The sequence below is a fragment of the Schistocerca americana genome, chromosome 4 (genome assembly GCF_021461395.2).
Source record: "Schistocerca americana isolate TAMUIC-IGC-003095 chromosome 4, iqSchAmer2.1, whole genome shotgun sequence".
Classification (NCBI taxonomy): Eukaryota; Metazoa; Arthropoda; class Insecta; order Orthoptera; family Acrididae; genus Schistocerca; species Schistocerca americana.
Window position 1 is genome coordinate 491790282 of NC_060122.1, and position 18606 is coordinate 491808887.

Here is an 18606-nt window from a genome sequence, read left to right on the forward strand (position 1 = left end):
TATGTCAAGGACGAGGTCTACCGAACACGTGTACCAGATCTTGAAACCCTGCGGCAACGGATAATCACAGTCGTTGAATCGATCCCTCCAGTGATGTTGGCCAATGTGCGGACGGAAATTGAATATAGCCTAGGTGTGCTACGTGCTACCAAGGGTGCTCATGTGGGATTTTACTGATGTGTGAAAAAAACTTTGATAGTTTGTAAACAATTAGACACCAGTTGCATATTTGTATCTTACTTCTAGCCTGATAAGGGAACCTCCCCATCGCACCCGCCTCAGATTTAGTTATAAGTTGGCACAGTGGATAGGCCTTGAAAAACTGAACACAGATCAATCGAGAAAACAGGAAGAAGTTGTGTGGAACTATGAAAAAAACTAATAAAATATACAAACTGAGTAGTCCATGCGAAAATACGCAACATCAAGGAGAATGTGTGCTCAGGGGCGTCGTGGTCCCGTGGTTACCGTGAGTAGCTGCAGAACGAGAGATCCTTGGTTCAAGTCCTCCCTCGACTGAAAATTTTACTTTATTTTCGCAAAGTTATGATCTGTCCGTTCGTTTATTGACGTCTCTGTTCACTGTAATAAGTTTAGTGTCTGTGTTTTGCGACCGCACCGCAAAACCGTGCAATTAGTAGACGAAAGGACGTGCCTCTCCAATGGGAACCGAAAACATTTGATCGCAAGGTCATAGGTCAACCGATTCCTCCACAGGCAAACACGTCTGATATATTCTATACGACACTGGTGACGGCATGTGCGTCACATGGCAGGAATATGTTGTCGGCCCACCTAACTTGTACACTTAGCGAATGGGTAAAAAGATTCTTCTACCTTGCCCGATTTAGGTTTTCTTGTGGATGTGATAATCACTCCCAAAAAAGTGATGAAAACATAAGAGTTTGTCACAAACTGAAAACAAAAAATTAAACTTTTCACTCGAGGGCAGACTTGAACCTAGGACCTCTCGTTCCGTAGCTGCTATCGCTAACCACAGGACCACGGCGCTCCTTGACTCCCATTGTCCTTAGATGTTGCCTATCTTCGGATGGACTACTCAGTTTGTATATTTTACTAATTTTTTTCATAGTTCCACACAACTTTCTCCTGTTTTCTCGAGTGATCTGTGTTCAGTTTTTCAAGGCCTATCCACTGTGCCAACTTATAACTAAATCTGAGGGGGGTGCGATGGGGAGGTTCCCTTGTGAGTTATCAATGTATGTAATCAGGGAAAGACTTTTCGGACACCCTGTAGGTCTAAAACCACAGAAACTTAAGACGTTTCGCACTGAAGAACTGGCGAAATGCCTTCTGTCTCGTTGCGCAACATTACGCTGCACGGCGTCGCCGGAGAAACTGCCCGGCCGAGGCGCCTGCTTGCGGTAGCAGCGGAAGACTTGTCAGCTCCCGAGCCCGGCGGAGCAGACCAGCAGCTACGCAACGCAACGCGCAGCTTTTCCGGCTCCATCGTCGGCGACCGAGAGCGCACACAGGCATGCGGCGCTCCGCGCAGGCCGGGTGTTTTCCCTTCCCTTCGTTTCCATTCCCTCCATTCATCGCGGCCGTGTGGTCCGCGACCTGGGTGGCCTTCCCTCCCCTCCGCACCGCACCTCTCCCCGCCCGGCCCGGCCCCCACCACCGGCGGCAGGCAGCTGCGCCAGCACGAGGGCAACCGGTTTGTGACGGCGCTGCGCTGGCCGGCCGGGCCGCCGCTTACTACACAACAGCCCCGGCGAGGCACGCGGGAATGCACGGCCACGGGCTGTCCGCGCGCGCGCATGACTCACTCGCCGCTGCGTGGGTGCGCGCGCTGCCCGGTGGCAGGCCAGTGGCTGGCTGCCGGCTACCGCGCTTTACGCGCCCACTCTCAAATCGAGGCACCCCGCGTGCGTTGGGAGAAGCTAGATTCACTTCTACAACACTTCTCCGTGACGTCACTACGACGTGTACCGTGGTCAGCGATAAATACGAGTCCGAGTGCACGTCTGTGTGACGTCAGCAATGTAGTGTTCGAGGCCAGTGATAAATACTTATCAAAGCCCTTTGGTTAAATCTTTGGCAGTGTAGTAGGGAAGCTTTTAGCAAAGATCTTTGATAAAAGCTAAAGGGGAGCCGTTCTATATACAGTGTGTCCAAAAAGTATTCGTCTAGCTGTAATTTTTTTTTTAAAGCTAAGTATATGTCACGTGAAAGGAAGGGAACATAAAATGTGAACATCCAGTCATATGCAACGAACTTTCGTAAGTCATTTTTATTGATGGACAAGGAAATACATACATCCATAGCGATAACAAATTTGACAAAATTGAGAATTTATTCAAGGGCTACTTCAAAAAGTATTCGTCCACACATTTTTTTTTCAAAAATCCCAGGCGTATACAGAAGGCAATGACAATCATCATAGTTCATCGTCAGTGTTACGAGGGCTGGAATACATCAAATGTTTTAAATATCTCCACAAAAAGAAAATCCAGGTCGTTCAAGTCGGGAAACCTGGCAGGCCGTAGTATTGGCGAGCATTATACTTGTTGTCCAAAAGCTGTTTGCCAGTACTTAGGTATCTGGAATGATGATAAGATCAAACGAGGGCAGCTTATTACATTATAATTTACGCCCCTTGCGGTGTTTGGAAATAAACTTAGTCTTAGACATTGCCACTATACTAACGCAGGCATGACTGCACTTGCGCAAACGTCGCATTGGGGACACAGTTGGTTTTCGGACATACGTTTATTTCGATTATTTCCTTGTTTCATTGTTCTTTATTGGCCCCTTTCGTTTGTTGCCATAATAGTCAAACACAGTTTCATATAGTTCGCTCGCATTACCTTGTGGAATGCTTATGAGAATTCTAGAGATGTAGAATATAACGAGTTCGTCTGTGTCTATGTCCGTGAGAAATCACTACGGGCGAAGAGGTCAGGAAGAGAGGGTATTGGTGAGCAGCCGTCTCCGGCAGGAGCCAACCTACGAACAGGACGCTGGACTTACGACCTCAGCTGGAAGTGTATGGTGTGTAGTGTGCACGCAGGCGAGCGGGGAAGTTGGCCCCGCCTTATCAGCTGACGGGAGTTTCCGCACGGAGGAACGTCTTGGCAGCGCCTCAACAGAATTCCGAGCCACTTACGCAACCCGCCGGCCCAGCGAGAGGCGTTGCTCTCATATCCTAGCAAATTTCTCCGAGTTTATTTAAAAAAAAACCTTGATTCTGTGTGATTTCCGTAAATTGCTTCAGATGAATGCTGGGATGGTTCCTGTGACAAAACTGAAGTCTGTTCGTCTCGCTATCCTTCCCAGACTAAGCCAGTATTTAAGCTCTAAAGACATGAAGCTCAAAGTTTCTCCTTCCAATTCATTCTGTGCCGACCAGAGTGGCCTAGCGGTTCTAGGCGCTACAGTCTGGAACCGCGCGACCGCAACTGTCACAGGTTCGAATCCTGCCTAGGGCATGGATGTGTGTGATGTCCTTAGGTTAGTTAGGTTTAAGTAGTTCTAAGTTCTAGGGGACTGATGACCTCAGAAGTTAAGACCCATAGTGCTCAGAGCCATTTGAACCAAATTCATTCTGCCATTAGCGCTATTCTGATTTCGTCTGTCAGACGTATGATGGCACAGCACAGAGCCACACACAGAAGGAGCGTGGCTTCCTCATGCATTCCGTGGTTTTCTTAAATCAGTTCAGGAACGTAGTAGGATGGCCCATTTAAAGGACCACTGCCGATTTCTTCCTCCATCTTTCTCTAAATACTACAATGAAACACGACTTTGACGGGACCCTATAGTGTACGCATACTTCAACTCACTGTTACGTGGAGAAACTGCAATGAAAGGCGTGTGCAATTCCAGAGTTCTTAGTTAATTTTTATCAAAAGTACGATAAGTCGAATATATCTATATTTTACATGTGATATATCGACAAATGGTATTCAATTCCCGGCACTGATTGGTATTTTTCTTTGGTGAGAGAACCAGAACCGGGTGTACTACGCCTCGGGATGTCACCTGAAGAGCTACTTGAATGAGAAGTAGCGGGTCCAAGTCTGGGAACCTGACAACGACTGGAGGAGTGGTGTGTTGACCACATAGCCATAAGAATGACACCATAGAAGATGGTACTGCGTCGGTCGGTTCTGGACGGCCCTAGAGGACCGGACTGAACTGTAGCTTTCATATCGACAGCACTGATATCACTTGCGAGATTTATTGAACATCGATGTATCAATACTTCCCTGCCTCAGAGAACGAAGGCCAGGTTTTCTCCTCGTGACGTAATCTTTACGCTGTAAGGAAGGAGAAATTGTCATGCCAGAAGCGGTGGCTTCAGTCTTTACCACATTCACCGCGTCTACGCTGATAAACTCCGTAAACTCGTGCCGGTTACTTAATTTAAATGATTATTAGTGTGGTATACACTGAGGTGACAGAAGTCATGGAATAGCACAGATGGCGATAGTACAGTGTACGCAGGATATAGAAGGATAGAGCATTGGCGGAGCTTTCCGGCGGGATTATGGCCGCTCGACGGTGATTAACAGACTTTCAACGCCGGAACGTAGTTGGAACTATACACATGCGACGTTCCATTTCGGAAACGGTCCGAGAGCCATAGTGTCAGGAGTCTGTCGAGAATATCAAATTTCAGGCATTACCTCTCACCACAGACAACGCAGTGGCTGACGCAGCGGTTTTTGCGTAGAGTTGTTAGTGCTACCAGACAAGCAACACTGCGTGAAATATATATTAGGTCAGTGCCGGGAAGTTTAGCGTTAATGGGCTATTGCAGCAGACGGCCTTTGACTACCAGCGCGACATCGCCTGCAGCGCCGCTCCTGGGCTCGTGACCATATCGGTTGGACCCTTGACGACTGGAAAACCGTGATCTGGTCGGATGAGACCCAGTTTCAGTTGGCAAGAGCTCATGGTAGGGTTCGAGTGTGGTGCAGACGCCACGAAGCCATGGACCCAAGTTGTCAACAAGGTACTGCGCAAACTGGTGGCGGCTCCGTAGTGATGTGGGCTGTGTTCACATGGAATGGATTCCTATCCAAATGAACCAATAATTGATTGGAAAGCGTTATGCTCGACTACTTTGAGACACTCTTTAGCCATTCATAGATTTCATGTTCATTTCTAGCAGAGGACCCAGCCCATTCCAGGCTAACGCAGCCCACGCCATTACGTAGCCACCACCAGCTTGCGCAATGTCTTGTTGACAAATCTGGCCCATGGCTTCGTGGGCTCTGCGCCACACACGAACCCTGCCATCAAGTCTTACCAACTGAAATCGGGATTCATGACCAGGCCGCGGTTTTCATGTCGTCTACGGTCCAACCGACATGATCACGAGTCCAGAAAACGCGCTGCACGGGATATCGCGCTGTTAGCAAAGGTCTGTCATCCGCTGCCATAGCCCATTAACGCCAGATTTTACTGCACTGTCCTGAAGGATACGTTCGTCGTACTTCCCACAATGATTTCTGCGTTTATTTCACGCATTGTTGCTTGTCTGTTAGCACTGATAACTCTACTCAAACGCCGCTGCTCTCGGTCGTTAAGTAAAGGCCGACGGTCAGTGCGTTGTCCGTGGTGAGAGGTAATACTTGAAATCTGGCATTCTTGGCACACTATTGACACTGTGGATCTCTGAATACTGAATTCCCTAACAGTTTCCGAAATGAAATGTGTCATGCGTCTAGATTCAATGACGATTCTGCGTTCAGAGTCTGTTAATTGTCGTCGTACCGCACTAATCGCGTCGGAAAGCTTTTCACGTGAATCACCTGAGTACAAATGACAACTCCGTCAATGTGCTGCCCTTTTATACTTCGTGTACGCTATACTACCGCCAGCTGTGTATGTGCTTGTCGCTGTCCGATGACTTGTCACCTCAGTGTGTTGTTGTTGCCGGACTGCCTGCTCGGGTCACCGTCGTTGGCGACGTCAGGAAGAGAGGCAAGCGCCGACGCCCACGCCCACGCCGCCGTGATGTAGTGGACAGCGGGCGCGTTACCGCCGCCTGTAATAGCGGGCGCGACTCCACGGTCGCAGTAAATACGCCGCCATCACAATGCTACGCGCGGGCGTGCCCCGTAGCGTACATTACCCGCTATCGTGGCTTGTAAATGTTTCCTAAGCCAAACATCGCCGCCCGTACAAAGGAGAGACAGAGAGAGAGAGAGAGTAAGGAAATATAATCCGTACAGTTTTCTTTTTGTTTCCTCTGGCGCTTTCACAGAGCGCGGCAAGTGTCACTGGAAATGGAGCGGGGCGAGCGGGGGAAGCCCCACTTTGCTCCTGTAGTGTCGCCAACAAGAAAGATAAGAGCTGGAATGAGAATTTCACTCTGCAGCGGAATGTGCGCTCATATGACACTTCCTGGCAGATTAAAACTGTGTGCCGGACCGAGACTCGAACTCGGGACCTTTGCCTTTCGCGGGCAAGTGCTCTGCCAACTTAGATACCCAAGCACGACTCACACCCCGTCATCACAGCTTTACTTCTGCCAGTACCTCGCCTCCTACTTTCCAAACTTTACAGAAGCTCTCCTGCGAACCTTGCAGAACTAGCACTCCTGAAAGAAAGGATACTGCGGAGACATGGCTTAGTCACTGCCTGGGGGATGTTTCCAGAATGAGATTTTCACTCTGCAGCGGAGTGTGCGCTCATATGAAACTTCCTGGCAGATTAAAACTGTGTGCCGGACCGAGATTCGAACTCGGGACCTTTGCCTTTCGCGGGCAAGTGCTCTGCCAACTTAGATACCCAAGCACGACTCACACCCCGTCATCACAGCTTTACTTCTGCCAGTACCTCGCCTCCTACTTTCCAAACTTTACAGAAGATCTCCTGCGAACCTTGCAGAACTAGCACTCCGGAAAGAAAGGATACTGCGGAGACATGGCTTAGTCACTGCCTGGGGGATGTTTCCAGAATGAGATTTTCACTCTGCAGCGGAGTGTGCGCTCATATGAAACTTCCTGGCAGATTAAAACTGTGTGCCGGACCGAGACTCGAACTCGGGACCTTTGCCTTTCGCGGGCAAGTGCTCTGCCAACTTAGATGCCCAAGCACGACTCACACCCCGTCATCACAGCTTTACTTCTGCCAGTACCTCGCCTCCTACTTTCCAAACTTTACAGAAGCTCTTCTGCGAACCTTTCAGAACTTCCAGGAGTGCTATACGAGATTGGGATAATAGAGAATAGTGAAGCTGGTTCGATGAAGCCTCTGCCAGGCACTTGAATGTTCTTTGCAGAGTGTAGATGTAGATGTAATTCTGCAAGGTTCGCAGGTGAGCTTCTGTGAAGTTTGGAAGGTAGGAGACGAGGTACCGGCAGAATTGAAGCTGTGAGGGCGGGTCGTGAGTCGTGCTTGCATAGCTCAGTTGGTAGAGCACTTGCCCGCGAAAGACAAAGGTCCCGAGTTCGAGTCTCTGTCCGGCACACAGTTTTAATTTGCCAGGAAGTTTCATAACAGCGCACACTCCGTTGCAGAGTGAAAATCTCATTCTGTTTCAACGTGTAGGTTTCACATGTTTTTGGGACCTGAAGTAAGAATTGCGTTGACGTCGGTTTCAGTCAGACGAGCAAGTGCACAGTGTGTGCGGTTGTGCATCCGTCAGCAGCCGACCGCTTTCTATGAAATGGGAATTGCTCGTCACGTCTCCCAGTGGGATAACTGTTGTAATGCGTGTGGTGACTGCATTTGAATGGATCCGTTCCATGATCCCGTTGTGGCGGGTTATCGGTTTTCATTTGACTGCCCCTTATGTTAAACGTCAAACACGGGGCATAATCCCAAATCAGGGCTGCGTAACTAACGGCTTCCAGGGGCAACAGATATTAGGTTTTTAATACTCCATACAATTACTGGCTGAATTTAAAAATTTAAAAAGCTGCCATAACCTACTCAGTAAGAGATACAATCTTACGTTAACGGTTTAACACATTAAGACAAGTGTTACCGTTATTTCATGACACGCACATTATCCAGAGTATTTTCATCCAGTATTTCAGAATTAGAGTACTTGGCGACTTCCAAAAAACTTTACACGTAATTTGAAATATTTACGAAACTCCCCATGACGCCCGCCTAAAATGGTAAAAGGAAGAAGTTTATGGTTTACTACATTTTCGCTATTCACGCAGCACAATTCTAGAACAAGGCATCATGTTTTGATTTGTGGTTTCTCTGCTACTAACTCTATTCCCAACACATTTTGCAGACAGTATCCGCATTGAATACACTTGCAAAATTATGTCATTGTACGTCACATAATTCAGGTTATATGACCTCAAAAACATTGAGTTGCGTGCAATGCTAGCTTTTGCTTAATACGGCGCGCAAATTAACAAACTAACAGTCGTCTAGTGAAATGAGATGAAGTGATCGTATAGGCATTGATGACCGGGAGTCCGCACCTGGGAAATTCGACCACAGAGTCGCGAGTCTTTTCAGTTGAGGCCACAATGGGCGACTTGCGTGTCGATGACGATGAAATGAGGAGTACACCACAATACCCAGTCCCCTAGCAGAGAAATCTCCGATCCAGCCGGAAATCGAACCCAGACCCGCCTGATGGCAGTCAGACTCGCTGGCCACTCACCTAAGGTCTTCTAGTGTTTCATAATGAGAGCACTTAGCGATTTACAATAAAATTTAAATACAAATCAATCCTTTCCTAAACTTTTTCTTGTTTACGCTCTTCACACCAGGTGTTTCAACACATCACTCATTTGCAAAGTAGTCACTCGTTTGAAGCTGTTTAGTGGGTTTCACTGGTGGTTCTTCTACATCTACATCCATACTCCGCAAGCCACCTGACGGTGTGTGGCGGAGGGTACTTGAGTACCTCTATCGGTTCTCCCTTCTATTCCAGTCTCGTATTGTTCGTGGAAAGAAAGATAGTCGGTATGCCTCTGTGTGGGCTCTAATCTCTCTGATTTTATCCTCATGGTCTCTTCGCAAGATATACGTAGGACAGAGCAATATACTGCTTGACTCCTCGGTGAAGGTATGTTCTCGAAACTTCAACAAAAGCCCGTACCGAGCTACTGAGCGTGTCTCCTGCAGAGTCTTCCGCTGGAGTTTATCTGTCATCTCCGTAACGCTTTCGCGATTACTAAATGATCCTTTAACGAAGCGCGCTGCTCTCCGTTTCATCTTCTCTATCTCTTCCATCAGCCCCATCTGGTACGGATCCCACACAGGTGAGCAATATTCAATCAGTGGCCCAACAAGTTTACTGTAACCTACTTCCTTTGTTTTCGGATTGCGTTTCCTTAGGATTCTTCCAATGACTCTCAGTCTGGCATCTGCTTTACCGACGATCAACTTTATGTGGTCATTCCATTTTAAATCACTCCTAATGCCTACTCCCAGATAATTTATGGAATTAACTGCATCCAGTTGCTGACCTGCTATATTGTAGCTAAAAGAGAAAGGATCTTTATTTGTGTGTATTCGCAGCACCTTACACTTGTCTACATTGAGATTCAATTGCCATTCTCTGCACCGTGCGTCAATTCGTCGCAGATCCTCCTGCATTTCGGTACAATTTCCCATTGTTACAACCTCTCGATATACAACAGCATCATCCGCAAAAAGCCTCAGTGAACTTCAGATGTTATCCACAAGTTCATTTATGTATATTGTGAATAGCAACGGTCCTACGACACTCCCCTGCAGCACATCTGAAATCACTCTTACTTCGGAAGATTTCTCTCCGTGCTGCGTTCTGTTATCTAGGAACTCTTCAATCACACAATTGATCTGATAGTCCATATGCTCTTACTTTGTTCATTAAACGAGTGTGGGGAACCGTATCGAACGCCTTGCGGAAGTCAAAAAACACGGCATCCACCTGGGAACCCTTGTCTATGGCCCTCTGAGTCTCGTGGACGAAGAGCGCGAGCTGGCTTTCACACGATCGTCTTTTTCGAAACCCATGCTGGTTCCTACAGAGTAGATTTCTAGTCCCCAGAAAAGTCATTATACTCGAACTTAATACATGTTCCAAAATTCTACAACTGATCGATGTTAGACATATAGGTCTATAGTTCTGCACATCTGTTCGACGTCCCTTCTTGAAAAAGGCGATGACCTGTGCCCTTTTCCAATCCTTTGGAACGCTACTCTCGTCTAGAGACCTACGGTACACCGCTGCAAGAAGGAGGGCAAGTTCCTTAGCGTACTCTGTGTGAAATCGAACTGGTATCCCATCAGGTCCAGCGGCCTTTCCTCTTTTGAGCGATGTGAAAAATGCCAAGTTGGGCACTCCAAATTAAACAGTAGGTCCCCCTATAACTCTTTGGGCAAGTCAGTTCGCAACTGGCAAGAAGCCCACTGGATACCACCTCCGTCAAGACCATGCATAGAAAAAAAAATGTGGTGTTTAATCGTATCTTCAGATGGATGGCAGATTTACTATTAAGGTGAAACATAGGGAATGTGCAGTTTTACTGTGCGTGTGTAGCCCTTTGGTTTTCGTGCCGGCTGATATCGTCAGAGATGGAACGGGCAAGTGCACGCCACGGTTGTTACCACTGCAGCGCGCTCGCGGTCATCCGGAAGCAGGTGGGGGCGGCGCGCCCTCGGCAGGCGGTTGACCGCGACCTTGAATCGCACCGGGGCGAGGACGCAGCACGCATACCGCGTCGCGAGCGGGCAAGCCGGAGGGGACTTCTGCTGCCGCGACTGCCTCCGGACCCCTCACTTCCTGGTGGCGTGCGTGACTCGCCACTACTTTACGTAAAGAGGAGGTATCCTGTAAGCTGTGCCCAGTGCGTCCAGACAATGTCGAGGAAAGGTCCACTAATACCTGAAGTTGTAAAACTACCGTAGACTAACGTAGACTACCACACGTAAGCATGGACTGCCGTAGTTCTCCTAGTAGCTTTGGTCAGTTAACGTCGTACCCGCGTTACCCGTATGTTGAGTGTGTTGCATACCTTCGGTGTTACTTCGTAACGATCGCTTTCTTTACGTATGCGACCACTGTCTTAATGGATTCCCCGAAAAACCGGAAGTGGTGAACCTACAGCCCTAAAGGGCAGGGTAATCTACGGAACATTTTTGTTTTACATAACTATCCTCCTCTCTATTAGTTAAGAATAAACAGTGTTTACTGCAGGACTGAAATTGTCACCGTTTAATTTGGGTTATATTCGAAAACTGTTGATTTTTAACGTGGAACAGTGGGATGTTGTTTTAAAAGAAAGAAAACAATAAAGATTTGTCATATAGCGCTAGAAAACGCAATTTTCTCAACAGAATTGTGATGTAAAAAAATCCGCAAAACAAAAATAAACTGAAAAGTCAAAGAAAGTGGTACATCTGCCTAGTATCCTGTAGGGGCCCCGCGGGCACACAGAAGTGTAGCAAAAAAATGGTTCAAATAGCTCTGAGCACTATGGCACTTAACATCTCAGGTCATCAGTCCCCTAGAACTTAGAACTACTTAAACCTAACTAACCCAAGGACATCACACACATCCATGCCCGAGGCAGGATTCGAACCTGCGACCGAAGCGGTCGTGCGGTTCCAGACTGAAGCGCCTAGAACCGCTCGGCCACCAACGGCCGGCGAAGTGCAGCAGCACGACATGGTATGCACTCTCATATCTGAGGTAGTGCTGGAGAGAATAGACACCAAGAATCCTGGAGGGCTGTCCATAAATCCGTAAGAGTACGAGGGAGTGGAGATCTTTTCCCAGATATGGTCAATAACGTTTTGTCTGGAGTGTTTGGTGACCAACGGAAGTCTTTAATCTCAGAAGAGTTTTCCTGGAGCCACTCTGTAGCAATTCTGGGCGTGTGGGGTATCGCATTGTCCTGTTGGAATTGCCCAAGTCCGTCGGAATGCACAATGGACATGAATGCATGCAGGTGATCAGTCAGTATGCTTACGTACATGTCACATGTCAGTAGTATCTAGACGTGTCAGGGGTCCCATATCACTCCAACTGATGATGCCCTACAACATTACAGAGCCTCTACGAGAGTGAACAGTCCCCTGCTGACATGCAGGTCCCATGGATTCAAGAGGTTGTCTCCACACCGTACACGTCTATCCGCTCGATACAATTTGAAAGGAGACTCGTCCGACCAACTTGTTTCCAGTCATCAACACTCCAATCTCAGTGTTGATGCGCCTAGGCGAGGCGTAAAGCTTTGAGTCGTGCAGTCATCAAGAGTACATGAGTGGGCCTTCGGCTCCGAAAGACCATATCGGTGGTGTTTGTTGATTGGTTCTCACGGTGACACTTGTTCATGGCCCAGCACTGTAATCAGCAGCAGTTTATGGAAGGGTTGCACTTCTGTCACGTTGAACGATTCTCTTCGGTCGTCGTTGGTCCCATTCTTGCAGGATCTTTTTCCGGGCGCAACGATGTCGAAGATTTGAAGTTTTCCCGGATTCCTGATATTCACGGTACACTCCTGAAATGGTCTAACGGGCGAATTCCCACTTCATCGCTATCTTAGAGATGCTGTGTCCCATCGCTCGTGCGCCAACTATAACACCACGTTTAAACTCACTTGAATCTTGACAACCTGCCATTGTAGCAGTAGTAAACGGTCTAACAACTGCGCCAGACATTTGATGTCTTAGTATCCGTTGCCGAACGCAGCGCTGTGTTTGCCTATTTACGTATCTCTGTATTTTAATACCCATGCTTATATCTATAATTTGGCGCTTCAGTGTATACCAAACATCGCTTTAGTACTTCGTTGAACTTGTATAAAACATGTTTTCTTATTCGTCAACAGCTTTCGGATTTATCAGTAATGGCAGAAACTCTTGCCTTTGATCATGATGAAGAACGTACTACTGAGGGCAAAATACGACAATTATTATATATTTTTATGTTTGTGTATGTAAACTGCATCGCTTTGATTAGTCAAAATCGCAGAAGCCGCCCGATCAACTAATTTTTATTACTTATAAAATACAACACATATCCTGTAAGTATATTAAATATACAATGAACTAACACTGAATAATGTGCGGTTCTAATTAGGTGCAAAACAAACAACCAAGCAAAAAAAAAGGCAAAGAGAAGTTGACGACTCTCAGTTTCTCTCTTACACATTCATTTATGTTCCATTCCCCACCAATTTTACCAAAACTACCGGGAATGCTACCATTTAATGCGACATTTATGTAGTGTACCAAAACTACCGAACCGTAATTTTGGTAGAGCGTGTGTCTACTAAAACCCCCTGTTTGAACTCGGCATGTTGTCCGGCAGGCAGTAGACCTGAGGGCTGTTACGTATTTTTTTTACTTTGTAATGACTACTGACGTGGACTGGATTTACTGCAACGAGAACCGTAAAGCCAAATTTTTTACACTCGAAAGTTCTCATAATATTTCGGGCCTCCTTCTGCGCCTAATTCAGTCTTATCTCTTGTACAGGAGTTGGACAAAAGCATGGAACACAATGAGAAATACATGCTTCAAAACAAATGCAGATGCAAGCCAAGCCTCAAGGTTGCCCTGTTGTATTTCACCACGAACGGCGGCACCTGTGCAGTATTATGTGTAATTGTGAGAGCATTATGTCGCAGTGTAATGAATTCGAACGTGGATAAATTATTGTTGTCCTTATGGTTGGTGCTTCCGTGACCAAGGGAGCCGAAGTTTTTCGTGTTTCAAGACGCACCGTACGAAGATTTACACCGCATACAAGGAAAACGGAAAAACATTATCCGCTAAGCCACAACTTGGACACCAGTTATCGTGACAGACAGACATTGACGAATACTGTGGTGAAAAATAGAAAAACGACAGCTGCAAAACTGACTGCAGAACTGAATGTTCTCGCGAATCCTGTCAGCACTAACACAGCACGAAGGGAGCTCCACAAGCTGGGAACTGGAGTGCGAGCTGGAACTTCAAAATCACTCATCAGTGATACAAGTACCTATAATTGAAAAACCTGGTGCCGGAGCCGTAAAACTGACTATGGAGCGTTGGAAGATAGGTATTTGGTCGGATGAGTGTTGTTTCACACTGTTTCCAGCTTCCGGCCGAGTTTATGTCCAAAGACTGAAACATGATGTGGATTCGATGATGATTTAGGAAACCATATCGAGGTATTCCGTGGGTCCCATGCTTACACTGCAAGATCGTATTACTGCCAAGCACTATCTGTCCCATTTGGCTGATCAGGTCCATTTCCTGTTACAATGTTTGTTCGCCCATGATGATGCTGTGTTCTAAGACGACAGGGCCTCTGGTCACAGAGCTCGTATCGTCCAGTACTGGTTTTTCGAGCACGAGAGTGGATTGTCGCTTGTCCCCTGGCCACCACACTCGCCAGATCTCAATATTATCGACCTTTTGTAGTCTTCTTTGGAGAGAAGGATGTGTGATCACTACGCTCCAATGTTTTGGACCTGTATTTATTCATTCCTAGACGACTGGGAACTGACTGAATGCCAACGGTTTTCCTACACCCTGTGTTTTTGGTCGTTCCAAATTTTTGTTCTCTTCTGTATCTCGTGCCTTCTTCTATGCCTGATTCAGTGTAATGTCCTTCTAAGGATCACCATCAGGAGCTCCACATTAATAATCGTTTGAACTTACAGTTTTTGGTCTGAAGTATTCCTCGACAATAAGCCAATTTCTGTTTTGAGCAGAGCCCCATACCACCCCGTCTACTTTGGTTCTTTTTGTGATATGTGAGTACCCTTCATACCCGGCCTAGTGTGGAAGGTCGCGAAAACTTCCATATCGAACCTCTAAGCACACAGACATACAAAAAACACGAAGTTACTAATACGAAAGTTAACCGTAGTAAGGGTGATTGTTCAAGCGGCCATCCACTGGTGTGTACAAAGACTTGGGGAGTAGAGGTAGACAGTGACTCACAGGGAGCATTTCCGGTGGGCGAGGACTCTTAGGTTGCAGTTAGGCAGTGATTTAGTGAGCAGCTAGTTCCAGGACACATCTAGCATGTATTTTAGACACTTGAAAATCACACAGCCTAACCCGTGCAAAAGAAGGCAATCCACAGAAATGGATATTTTACTCCAGCTAATGACAGACACCGCAGACTGCTGTCATTTAGGAAGTTCTTGTTTTTGTGCATCGTTTTGGAAGACGAGGAGATATGTGAGTTGCAGTTTTTGTGTAAAATTAACTAACATTTTGACAAAAAGAAGGTGACAGTATTCAAGATACTTCTAGAACTGTATAATCATGAAACACTGCAACAGTTTCTTTAACGAATCGGATGTCTGTTGAATCCACTCCTCCATTTCCCCATCCATACTTATCTACCACACCCTGCCAGCTAGCCCATAAAATGCACACGCACCTTCATTCAATTTGCGGCACTAAGCAACATCAACACGGAAAAAATTAGTAATTTTGCAGTAGTGTTCAAATCCCACGAAAAATCACACAGTTAGCGCTGGAAATAGCTAAAAATTCTTCCAGAGGAAAAAAACACGTTTGCCTTATGAAGGAGCACAGTATGGACATCCTGGTCGTCCGCCTAGTTGTCCAGTATGATGTCATTTTCGTTACACCATACTTTCTCTGCTGCACTTCTTATTTTGTAACCAAATAGGTGTCACGTCAAAAATCCAAGCAGTTCTTCAATCTCACATGTGTCAACCACAGTCCATTGCCTCCATGTCGACCGAGGGGGTTTTGAAACTAGCGATAACATTTTTTACTGAAGCACAGCTCCCTCAACAAACAGGTTTTGCTGGTGTTATCACAAAAGATTCTTGGTCTCAATTTTTTTCCTCCTCAGTTCTCGATTATGACGCCGAGGGATTGAGATTGTAAACTCCCTGAAAGAAAAACTCGGAAGCGAAGAAAAAGTGCCTGCCCTATTTGCCCCCTAGAAAGTTCGATGTCGGGTAGCTTTTCCAAAATTTAAGTTTGCTTTATGTCAGTATACATGAGGTCCTTTAGTATATGCGTGTAGACTAACGTCATATTTTAGTCTGTGTGAAGAAGGGTTCCCACAGGTCGTAAACCAGAGGAGCGTAGCACACTGATAGCGAATGAACTCCCTGCTGTCAGCAGCGGGAGCAGCTATCGTAAGCTTTTTATGACTTAATTGCCCGGACTTCTTCTGACCGTGAACTGATTACTCGGAGCAAAAACGATAACAGCGACCTCTGGGCTGCCTCAAGAGACAAAAACTACAGGCGGAAACTACAGCGTGGCGTTTACGCACCAGCGGTTGTACTCCTTTCGTTCTGCTTCGCAATCTTGTACCGGTCGGCGTAAAGAAAACAGCTAGCGGTTACGTCTCACTGAAATGCTGATTCCTTCCGTATTCCTTTTCAGATCGGCCGATACTTTAAAAGACTTAACCGGACGCACGACCGTGACGCGCATTTTGTTTGGTAGACTTGGGATGGTTAAAGTCTTGAGTAGCTCACTGTAAGTAGTAATTAGAATGAGCTTAGTCGGCAGTTACGGTGATTTGGTTTCACTCTAGAATCTCGCTCTATCGCAACGTTCGGCATGTACACTGTCGACAAAAATGCAGCAACCTTAAAGACAAGGCCATTACTAATAGGCGATGTGACAGGTGGTTCATCGTTGTATGAGTATATGACAATTTCAGAGCAAATGAAATACACATGTTACAATAAAGGGTACCCAAACAGTCGCACCAACACACAATGTACCCCACTCTGACGGCATCGCAGGCGTGTATTATTGCGTGCAAGCGATCTTGAAGGTGCCGAATAGCCTACTCCGACGTGCAGTCCCAAACAACTTGCACTTTTTGCTGCAATTCGGCAATGGTTCTTGTAGGCTCTGGAGTGAGTAAGTTCCCGCTTCACCATGTCCCACACATGTTCAATTGGCGAGTGATCTGGAGATCTTGTTGGCCAGAGTAGTAGTCGTACACTATGAGGAGCACATTGCGTCGAAACAGCCGTATGTGGAGGTGCACTGTCCTGCTAAAGAAGCACATCACGTTCATGTGGAAGAAATGACAGTAGCGCGAGGATAACAACCTGTGCATGTAGTGCGCGGTGGTTGCATTACCCTTCAGAAACACCAAATGGGAGCGAGAGCTGTAGCTGATGGCTCGCTGCAATATGAAGTCTCGAGTGGGACCTGTGAGTCGTGGACGAATAGGCTATGCTCCGGAATAGGCTGCTCACCAGTTTTACACCGTACACGTGTATGTCCCATTCGCATACAGGCAGAACCTGTTCTCATCATCGAAGACAACAAGAGTGACACTCCACTCTCCAGTCGATTCTTCCATCACACTAGAGTAGTCGTGCTTGGAGACGTGGTGTGAGTGGTAGCGTGTTCAGAGATACACATCATCTTAGTCCTGATACAAGCAATTGTTGCCACTGGTCCTCAGTAAGACAACAGGTGCAATATATGGCCAGATATCTCCCCTGGAAGATGTTCGGTCGGCCACTACTGCTCTCGCAATGCGTCTATCTTGATGTGCGTCTGCACTACATGGATGACCTGACCTGGCCTACGGGTGTGGATATGTTCTGCTGACCACTACTGAAAGCAGCAACACACCACGGATACACTGTGCACAACATGTGCAGCAACCGGCCGATGGAGCCATCCCGCTTCCCACAGTCCCACAACGCGACCCTTTTCAAATGGCTGAAGTTGTTACACAGGAGTACGTATTCGTCGGTGGGTCATCATTGTACCCTAGAATGAATGTTGCACACGGTGTTCGCCTCTGAACTCAGCACGGTTACTACCTGCAGAGTGAAAACAAAGGGCTTACAGACAGGGCTCCAGAGCGCCTGTTCATCACTGATGACCGTGGCAAATGACTCACAACATCTTAGTATGGACATAAAACCTGGTGGCATTGAACACAGTCCTTACGGGTGTACGGGTGTAGCATTTTTCCCCTGTAGTGTATGTCTTATGGACATGTAGTGGGAACGAACACACAATCGGGCATTTTCTGATCCCTGAGCGGTTTACCCTGTAGTGACAATAGGACTGTAATCGTGAAATGTAACATAAGGATGTATGCGGACTAATGCATACCGCCAAGATAGATTCCACTGATCGGTAGATCACGATAATGGTCTATTCTGACTTCCTAGATCTTGGCATCTGTTTAACCATCAGGGTTTCCCAACATGCCCAATGGCAACTTCTGTATTTTAGAACTCACCTCTGCGTTCTCTAGGCTTGACTCTCGGGATTAACCTTCGACAAAGGATCAGTGGCTTTCAGCCATTGCCTCTTTCTCGAACGTTTATGCCGAGAGTCAAGCCTAGAGAACACAGAGGTCAGCTCTGGGCGTACTGGGAAACCCTGATGGTTAAGCAGATACCAATGTAATACTGATCAAATTTGAAATTGGTGACTATTCGGAAGTGATGCATCTCTTCTTCTTCTTCTTCTTAACTCTTATCTGGTACGCAACTCTCTATGTCTTAATGACGTGGCTTTTTTAAAAATATTTGACTTCATGGCAGCGTGCTCTTCCTGCCCCATCTGGAGTGATACTGAGCCTCATTGTCAAAACATTGTCTGGTGTTTGAGAGGGCCCAGAGAAAGGAGTGATACCTTCAAAAATGGAAAAATTTTCGCGAGAAATGGGAGCTGGCTGGCCAAGTGGTG

The 18606-nt window shown here is 46.8% G+C and overlaps 1 protein-coding gene across 1 annotated transcript in view; it reads right to left on the reverse strand.

Annotated features, from left to right (window-relative positions):
* Positions 1-18606, reverse strand: part of LOC124612546 (protein patched) — a 150176-nt gene that overhangs the window by 95470 nt on the left and 36100 nt on the right. The gene's annotated exons all lie outside the window — the stretch shown is intronic.